A 10254-nucleotide genomic window follows, 5' to 3' on the forward strand; every position below is an offset into this window, starting at 1 on the left:
TCACCCCAGGCTTTGAACGCCTCCATGCGCATTTCAGCGCCAGGATTTGTTGCCCAACTGGGTGTCTGACAGAGCTGTATGTGACTTATTGTGACACGGACGATAGCTTTGCCTCTCTTTGGCTTGCCCGTGCTTATTAAATTGTGTGTGTGTGGAGATTGGGGTCTATGTTTATGGGTTTATTTGTCAAATTATGATTAAGTCTTTTTTTATTAATATTCTTTTGTTAAAGTTTTGATAAAGACTTCTATTTATTTCTTTAAATGATTGCCTATTTTTTTGGTTACTTTTTTATGGGTTTATCTGTTAGCTTATAATTAAGTGATTTTTGATTAATCCATATTTCTTTTGTTTGATTTAATTTGATAAAAGATTTATTCTTGTTGAAACTTTATGATTTATTGTTAATTTGTTTTTTTTTTTTTAGTTAAGCTCTAGGCAGCTATTGCGTCCTCCTTGCTGCCTAGATTGCTTTAGAGTGAGTTGTTCATTTATTTTTGGTTTAGTGATTTATTTTCCCTGCCCAATAATTGAATGTTCTTTCTCCCATAGTGCTGAGGGCCGGCGGTGGTGGTGTCGGTGTCCCTGGTGGTGGCGTCGTCTCCTCGTGTGTGCTGTGTCTTTCCCCTTTTGTTTATTTTGAGTTTTTACGTGCGTGTGTGTGCGTGTGTGTGCGTGTGTGTGCGTGTGTGTCAGTGGCGGTTCTAGACCATTTCAACTGGGGGGGCCAAGCTGGGGCCAGTTGTACTGTTAGAGGGGCCAGTTATATTTAGACCTTATTGTTGTCATATCATTTTCTGCACTGCACTGTAGGCATTAACAGGCAAAATACCATGTTTACAATCATTCAACAATGTATTTGCATTTCCATTATATTTTTTACATTTGCATTACATATTCAGAATCAGTCACATTAACTGTATTCTACGATTTTTGTGTTTTTTTGCACAAAAGATCAGCAAATTCATCTAGATTTAAGGCCTTTGCCCTTGACTCAATACTTAGAACACCTAAATTGCTTAATCTGTCATCTGACATTGTGGACCTGAGATACGTTTTCACTAGCTTTAGTGCATACAATATAATATACAATTAAATTATGCTTATTTTAAATGTATTGTAGGCTACAGGCTAGGTATAAAAAATATAGGAAAAAACATGATAATATGAAACGCTTCAAAACAGAGCGCACAAAGCGCATCGCGGGTGCAGAATGATGTGCTCAAAGCAACGTGGAGTCACAGTGTGCTGCGCTGCGCTGCACAAGTGCGCATTTAAAAGTTCACGGCACAAAGCGAAGAAAAGTCGAGCGCACAAATCCTAGTCCTATATCTGTCCAACAGTTTATTGATCATTTGTTTCTTCACAGTTAGGCACACGGTAGCGAGTCGTTTAAAAACAGCAACAAACATAAAATACAAATACACAAAATAAAGTCATTTTATGCAAATCCACAGCCTTTTATCTACAGATACCAATCTGATATCCCACACCTCTTGACCCTGTCACTCCACTGGTAAGGCCTCTTGACCCTGTCACTCCACTGGTAAGGCCTCAGCACTTGGGTCATTCCTGGGATTCGGTAATATTTCAACTTGGACTTTTTTCATTTTTGAACTACATATGATTACATTTCTAAATATCCCACATTATTAGGCACATATCAAACCTTCAAAAAATCATATTTTCCCATCTCAGGCATGAAAGACTTTTTATTATTTTCAGTTTTTTTCAGATTTGTATACCTTTTATTCTCAACCCCGTAACGGACAAAATTGAATTAGTTTAAACAGGATTTTACACAAAACTTGTTATAAAGCAAACATCTACCTACTGCTCATGTGTCCCTCATACCAATTCAATGACTTCAAATGGAACATTTATGATAATTTTCACATTTGTATGTGATGGAAGTTACAGATATCCAAATTATTTGTCCGTGGTCTCTTTATTTTAGTAAGAAAAAATGTAATTTAGATGTTTCACTAAAACCACAATTTTACTGTGTTAGCCCTTAACATGTCGGGTGGTAATCAGCAAGAAATGCTTTAATTTTTAATTGTCTTCCTTATTTTATTTTCCAAAGATATTAATGTGACAGGGTTGAGAATACTGTGATGGGGTTGAATACTGTTACAGGGTTGAAAGGACACATTGGCCTACTTTTAATTTGTATTTGTTTAATACGAAAATCCCTCTTGGAGACTCAAACAAAACACTATTTTATTTTTGGCAACCATGTAATAAAGACAGTCATATTTAGTTTTTTTCGTTTTACTTTATTATCTGAACTGCAGTGAGAATTTAAACAAAGAAAACTACTGCAGACAGTACGGTCGTTAGTAACTTTCAAATATTTTTGGTAAGAAAAAACAAAAATAGATCCAGCCTTTTATCAAAAAGGAAACATCCTTTTATCAAATGGGCACAATAGGTACATTTACTAGTGTCTAAAACATTCCTCAGTGCTGGAACATAAAACAAAACTGCAGCAGATAACGGCAGATTGGAAGGCCGATCTCTTCCAGCTGGCCTCGTAGAGATTCTGGCAAACTATCCGGCGCCTCAGGAGAGGGAAGCAGTGCCCTACCAACGCTGTCTACAGTGGAGGTGGGCAGCTGTTGACCTCAACATCCAGGATGTTGGACGGTGGAAGGAATACTTTGAGGATCTCCTCAATCCCACCGCCACGTCTTCCATTGAGGAAGCAGAGGCTGAGGGCTCAGAGGTGGACCCGTCCATCACCAAAGGTAGTCAAGAAACTCCTCTGTGACAAGGCACCAGGGGTGGATGAGATCCGCCCCGAGTACCTCAAGTCTCTGGATGTTGTGGAGCTGTCTTGGCTGACACGCCTCTGCAGCATCGCGTGGCGGTCGGGGACAGTACCTTTGGAATGGCAGACCGAGGTGGTGGTCCCTCTTTTTAAGAAGGGGGACCGGAGGGTGCTGTAGTGTTCCAACTACAGGGGGATCACACTTCTCAGCCTCCCTGGGAAAGTCTATGCCAGGGTACTGGAGAGGAGAATACGGCCGATAGTAGAACCTCGGATTCAGGAGGAACAGTGTGGTTTTCGTCCCGGTCGTGGAACACTGGACCAGCTCTATACCCTCTACAGGGTGCTGGAGAGTTCATGGGAGTTTGCCCAACCAGTCCACATGTGCTTTGTGGATTTGGAGAAGGCATTCGACTGTCTCCCTCCTGTGGAGGATGCTCCGGGAGTATGGGGTCCGGGGCCCTTTGCTAAGGGCTGTCCGGTCCCTGTACGACCGGAGCAGGAGCTTGGTTTGCATTGCCGGCAGTAAGTCAGATTTCTTCCCGGTGCATGTTGGACTCCGGCAGGGCTGCCCTTTGTCGCCGGTTCTGTTCATAATTTTTATGGACAGAATTTCTAGGCGCAGTCAGGGGCCGGAGGGTGTCAGGTTTGGGGACAACACGATTTCGTCTCTGCTCTTTGCGGATGATGTTGTCGTGAGGCGAAGCCGAAGCTCTCGATTTAACGGTCAATCTACGTACCTACTCTCACCTATGGTCATGAGCTTTGGGTCATGACTGAAAGGACAAGATCCCGGATACAGGCGGTCGAAATGAGCTTTCTCCGCAGGGTGGCTGGGCGATCCCTTAGAGATAGGGTGAGAAGCTCGGTCACTCGGGAGGAGCTCAGAGTAGAGCCGCTGCTCCTCCACATCGAGAGGGGCCAGCTGAGGTGGCTCGGGCATCTGTTCCGGGTGCCTTCTGGACGCCTTCCCGAGAAGGTGTTCCCGGCGCGTCCCACTGGGAGGAGTCTCCCGGCTGGCCTAGGAATGCCTCGGTGTCCCCCCGGAAGAGGTGGAGGAAGTGTCTAGGGAGAGGGAAGTCTGGGCATCTCTGCTTAGACTGCTACCCCCGCGACCCGGCCCTGGATAAGCGGAAGAAGATGGTATGGTATGGTACATGCTCTAAACTAATTTTCTACTCTCAACTTATTAGCTATGATTTTGGTAATAATATATTTACTGAAATTAAATTTCTAAACTGAAATCATTGATTAAATTAAATGAATAACTCAACCCTGTCACAAAGTTTACAACCCCGAAACAATGACATATGTGACGGGGTTGAGTGTGATGGGGTTGAGTTTTTTGCTCAAAATGGCCACTGCTCTTAATGTGGTATAGAAGAGTGGGCCACATGGCAGCCAATGAAATAAGTATATTTTAGATTTTTATGGATTAAAATAAAATTTTGAAAAGTCATCATTTTCCATCTTAATTGTATGTGATGGGGTTGAGTTGTTAAAGGGTAACTAAACCCCTGGTCAGAGCCTGACTCCACCCACTGTCAATATTTGAAAAATGCTAGAAAAGTGGGCAGACCCCAGCGGAGATAGAGGGGACGAACCGTGAGCGGGGGGGGGGGGGGGGGGGGGGGGGGGGGGGGGGGGGGGCGTGCACCTGAGACCTGCTGTCAGACTCTAAAATGGAGTTTGCTCACAGAGTCGAAAGACGACGTAAAGTGCATCTGATGAGTTTTATCAGAGCCCGTCATTCTCTGGTTTTATCGAGTTGATGTCAATAGCGCGCGCTCTCTATAGGCATATTCATATTTTGCCGCTATGTGAAAAAATCCAGCAAAATGCACCGACGCGTTTGTCGACCCCAGAGGATTAACTTTAGCCTAACCATAAATTGTGATTAAAATATATATGATCACTCACATCAAGACGCCGCTGCGGTGGTGGAGTCCATGCAGGATCAGCAGCATTTTACACTGTCGCTTTTCAGCGCGAGCTGTGTGGAGGAGAAGCCCATTTCCACCTCTATTGCGTTGGAGAAGCAATCCCGCGAAAATGCAGGTTTCACACTCACGGTCTTCCAGGCCAAGTGCATGCAAACACTGGCGCCTATTTTCCAAGTCTGCTGGAAAGCTATGCAGTCCAGCAGTGCTGTTGCAACCAGCAACACTACACCTACGTACCCTCCTGACCACTGTACACAGATAAATCTACGCTAGCTCATACCAAGGGCGTGGTGAGCTCGTACCAGGGGCGTGGTAGAGCTGGAACCTGCTTACGTCACCTGCCACCTTTTACGTCACTTGCCACCGCAACATCCAATAGGAAAATTCAACTGCAGTAGCCACCGTTCAACCTTAAGAGGGCAGCACTCAGACGTTTTTACACCATATATTGTAAAATTAAAACACTTTATACCCAAATGTCAAAAAAGTTACTCGAATCAATGAACAGCACTAATAAAGCCTCATTCTTACAGATCATTAAATAAAAAAAGTGGGTTTAGGGTTTAGTTACCCTTTAAGCTTGACAGTAACCTCCCTGACTATAATACACCTCAAAAAATGAATAAAAAGTGTGATATCACTCATCTTCTTCTGCACCATGCTGTTGAAGAGAGCTGAATGAGGGCCCGTCCACACGGAGACGCGTTTCGCTGTATACGTATACATTTTTTATCGTATTGGCGTTTCGTCCACACGGATCCGGCGTTTTGGGAGACTGAAACCGCTATTTTTTGAAACCGGGTCCCAAAGTGGATAAATCTGAAAACGACACCCTTGCAGTTTCGTGTGTACAGCCAATCCGTATATTTTGTGAAACGATGATGTCATCACATCACGTGTCGTCTGTGTCACGAGTAACAGCAACAACAATAATGGCGGACTTGTATGATTGTATTCGTGCTGCAGAAGCTACTAAGCCTACTAGCTTTATTACAGCAAAATCTATTGCTTCTCTGCAACTGTGGTGAGCAAAAAGCGATAATCTTTGTCTTCTTCTTCTTGGTTCGTATACAGCGCGCAAGGTTATGCGCATGCTCAAAGTCTTCTTCTCCGTGTATAGTGTATCTCTGTGGCAGAATTACAGCGCCCCATACTGGTCTGGCATATATACTACACCGTTTTCAGTCGGTTTCAGTGGTTTCGTGTGTACGCAGATATTTCTTGAGACGACGCCGTGTTTACGGAATTTTTTTTTTAACGAGGAAAAAAAATGATCGGATCGGGAACGCACCGGCTTCGTGTGGACGTGGCCTGATGCAACTTCCTGTGAATGATGTCACATATGGGTGGAGTCTAAATTATTATGGGCGGAGAATGGTTGGCGTGATGGGGTTGAGTTCAGACTGAGGGACGTAACTTTATAAGTTGTTTTTTATCAAATATCTTGCTTTTTTTTTTCTTTTTTTTTAAAATTCTTTTCAAAAGCAAAGAACACAAATAAATACTTGCATTATTGCCGAAAATTATAAACATTGTGCACATTTTATTAATTATTTTCCAAGTACAAATTCAGCGAAGAACCTCAGGGACATGACAAAATGCTTGCTGTAAGACAGAAATACGATTTTTTTTTTAATGATAAAAATTATTTAAATGCAATAATTATTTGTATTCATTATACAGGACATACCAAAGTATGTAGTAGTTTGTAGTAATTGTATGAATAAAATTATTTTTTTAAACAGAACTACGTCTCTGGCTTAGTGCATAAATCAAACCTGTGTGCTTTCTGTATTTTGGGGGCTTGAACTATTGAGTTAGTAAAATTCTATTCTCGGGGTGAAATTCCCCGGGGGGCGTTGCCGGTAAAATAAAAGTGCCACTCGCCACACTACGATGCATTCTCAGCAACAGTCCAGAGAGATACTCCTCCACGGAAAAACTTTTTTCCTCAGAAGTGCAGCTCGCAGTTTCCTCCTGCAGATCAGTCCACTTGTCCAATAGTCTCCAATTAGATCCATCGAAGAAGACTTAAGTTAAATCCCAACAAATAAAACCAGCTCCCATTACGGTCAAACCTTTTGACTTTCTAGACTTTCAATCGAGCCAATGAAAGAATTTACTTTTTTGATGAAAGAATTTACATGTTTGTCAGATCCCACATGAAGTGATATTTCTGTGGTTCTCTCTGAATATTTAAGATAATAGTCACTGATGAAACATTCTCACTGCCTTTTTCTTTCTTGAGGTTTGTTTTCTACGCATTTTTTTTAAATGTGAATGTATATCAAAAAAATATGATAAAGCAACTTATTTATTATTGTGATTATTATTATTATCATTGCTGCAGTTCAAACACAGAGACTAAAAGGTCAAAATCCTGATTTCAATCTACAGCATACCAGACATCCCGTCTCCAGGAAGTTCCGAGAGTCTCCCGCATATTGATATAGCGGCTCCCTGATGCCCGCCAATTAGTTAAAATCTCCCGGAATGTAGAGCGCGCATGCGAGACAGAGACAGGCGGTTTCTCAATATGCGTTCTTGTCTGTACTTGTGGACTTGTGAAACGTCATCAGTCGCTGCCCAAGTAGGCTACTGTCCCAATACACAAGTTTGCATTTTGCGTTGCTTTATTGTTATGAATATTACATTGTAGTGTACAGTTGTAGAGTCCATCCCTTGAGCTGAGGGTAGGCTTGGGCGATAAAGCATGGTTGTTATCGTCAATAATTCTTATGTTTGGGTACTGCAGACGGCGTCTGTGCGGGGGTATTATTGCGCAATACCAGCAAGAACACATCATCTCAAACTGTCAGCAGCGTTCTGTGTGCTCGTCACCGTGTGAGTTCATTCTTTCAAGAACAACTAGCAAGAGCGTTCTCCCCAAGAACACAAGTCCGTTCTTTGCATTCTTGGTTTTGAGAAACACCCAGTGAGTCCGTTCCAAACCGTGTAGCGCGCGCACGGCCACGGTAGAGAGGGAGCGAGAGACCTTGCGTGTGTGTGCTAGTGTAGTGTGCTAGTGTAGTGCTATCTTCGGGATACCTCCCTGACATGACTTTTTGCAGGTTGGGATGTCTGGCACACTAAAACTACTGCTTTATCATTATTTATAATAGAAATTAATTTCTATTTATTTATATAGCCTATATATAGGCTAATTAATTTATATTAAATAGTTAATAGTTGATAGTTAACTAGTAGATACTTAAAATAATATTTGTTTGTGTGTGTGTGTGTAGGCCTATATTTACAGTAGTAGGTATTCTTGGAGTTCTTAATCTGCATTTGGGATTCACATTTATAATACCTGGTGTATTGTTGTTGTGATAATGCATCAGAAGTGGAGTTATGAAGGGATCAGTTTCTAAGATCAATAAATGACGGTCAAACTAAAGATGCAGTCAGCAAGTATTCAGGAAAAAGCAATGTATCCGTCTCAGGTTTCACCAGAGAAAACAAAACACAGCTTAATTTATACACAATTTAATCTGAACACTCAGAATTACAAAAGATACTATACAAGGAACATGAATAAACTGTATAATCACTGGCAAAAGCAAAAGGACTAACCAGTGAGTGAAAACCAACTCAATCCTGCAGTGACCTCTTGTGGTTGAAACAAACAAACCTGAATTTGATGCTGGGCACCAGTTTGCCGTTTAGTGGAGATACACTGAACTACAGTTGCATTGCATTAAAAGTTTATTGCGGCTTGCAGTTATACAGCTGTGGTCATTTTAATATACATCTTTAATTAAACAAACAGAAAATGCATTGCTTTTTAAGTTCTTACATAAAAAAATTAAATTAAAAAAAAACATACAAAACAACATGCATGAATAAAAATATTTAACAAAAACACAATAACTATAATTAAGATCTAATAAGCATGATGAAAGAATGAAATACTCCAAATAAACAAGAGTCCAAATACATTTACATGATGCTGAATGAGGCTGAGAATGGCATTACTTGAAATATTTCTTATATAATAAATCTATTGTTAAACCAGTGTAATTATAAAAAAAGCTCAGAAATTAGTACATTTGCTAATGATGTGTTAATGCTCTTCAGCCCCACAGATCAACTATAATAGCATAAACTGTACAATCAATAACTATCCCGCAGATATTCACAATAACTGATTCTGTGTAATTATGTGTGAGTGTAATTGCCTGGTCAATCTATAGCCTTGTGTGGGTTTGATGCTTATTAATGCGTGATGCTAATAGTATTTACATTTACAGCATTTAGATTTCTGTGGTTTCAATCCTTCAGTTTTATTGCACAAAACTAACTTTCTTTCTCCTGTTATAGTAGGCTACATTTGTATCAACCTCTGAATCCTCATAACTGCAAGAAAATTTCTAAAACTGTGAATGTGGATCTGTAACTGTAATCTTACTTGTTTGCTGTGTTAACTGTATATGCTTATGTTCTAATTTCTTTCTTTACTTAGCCTAGTATCAGACTCTTTAAAGGTGAAGTGCCTTATTTCTTCAACACTATCTGGACCAAACTCACTGTAGATTGAGTCTGAAGCAAAGGGCAAGCAAAGGGAATTTGATATAAGGTTTGTTTTCTGATCAGAATGGAGTCAGATCTCTAAGTTTGCAGCGGATTGTCTGGGATCTTCTGAAACACGACACCGGTACACACTTTTGAGCTTTTGGAGGTGGAAGTTGAAAGTCACGTTCACTCTCCAGAGCATCTTCATGTATCCCCGCCAGGTGACACTTCTTTGTTTAAATTGTATTATTTCATAGTAGGCTATTATTGTAACCTTAATTATATTACATAGCCCACACCCCCCAAAAGAAAATTCTCTCATGATGTTTTGCCCAGATATAACGAAGAAACACGCGCGAGAAGTAACGGTCCGCTGTGACTTCACGGCACTTCTCGCGAGTATTTCTCAAGCGTAATAAACGTTGTGACAGTTAGCTGGAAGCTGTGATTTGTAGTCAAAATATGAGTTTAAAAGTTTAAATATTCATATTTTTATCTCACACACCTATAATTTAGCTTCAGAAGACATTGATTCATCACCAGCTGCTATTGTTTGGATTACTGTCGTGTTCACTTTGTCTGGTTTTGGACCAGTAACGTAGCCTATATGTAGCCTAACGTTACTCAAGATGGATTGTTTTTCTAAAAATATTCATGTTAATCTGAAGAAAGCAAGTCATACAACTGAGACAGTATGATGGTGAGTAAATGATGTGAGAATTTAAATTTGGGGGTCGAGTAGGCCTATCCCTGTATTCAATTAACTATAAAGATAAAAAAAAGGTATTTGTGACCTTTTGTCTCATAATTCTAACCTTTTTCTCAGAATTGCGTGACATAAACTCACAATTCTGTCTTTTCTCTCTCACAAATTCTAGTTTAAATATCGCAATAACACAAACACACACATACACAAAACAGAACCTCAATTTTGCGTATAAGAAAATGAATATAGGCTATATATATTTTTTTTTTCTAAAAATAGTAAAAATATATTGTTAATATATTTTTGATTTGATTAAT

At 40.4% G+C, this 10254-nt stretch overlaps 1 gene segment (V, D, J or C); it reads right to left on the reverse strand.

Moving 5' to 3' along the window:
- The window catches only part of LOC311284461 (Ig kappa chain V-III region MOPC 63-like), a 945935-nt gene that overhangs the window by 721943 nt on the left and 213738 nt on the right, over window positions 1–10254 (reverse strand).

The sequence above is a fragment of the Rutilus rutilus genome, assembly GCF_951802725.1.
Source record: "Rutilus rutilus genome assembly, chromosome: 24".
Lineage (NCBI taxonomy): Eukaryota > Metazoa > Chordata > Actinopteri > Cypriniformes > Leuciscidae > Rutilus > Rutilus rutilus.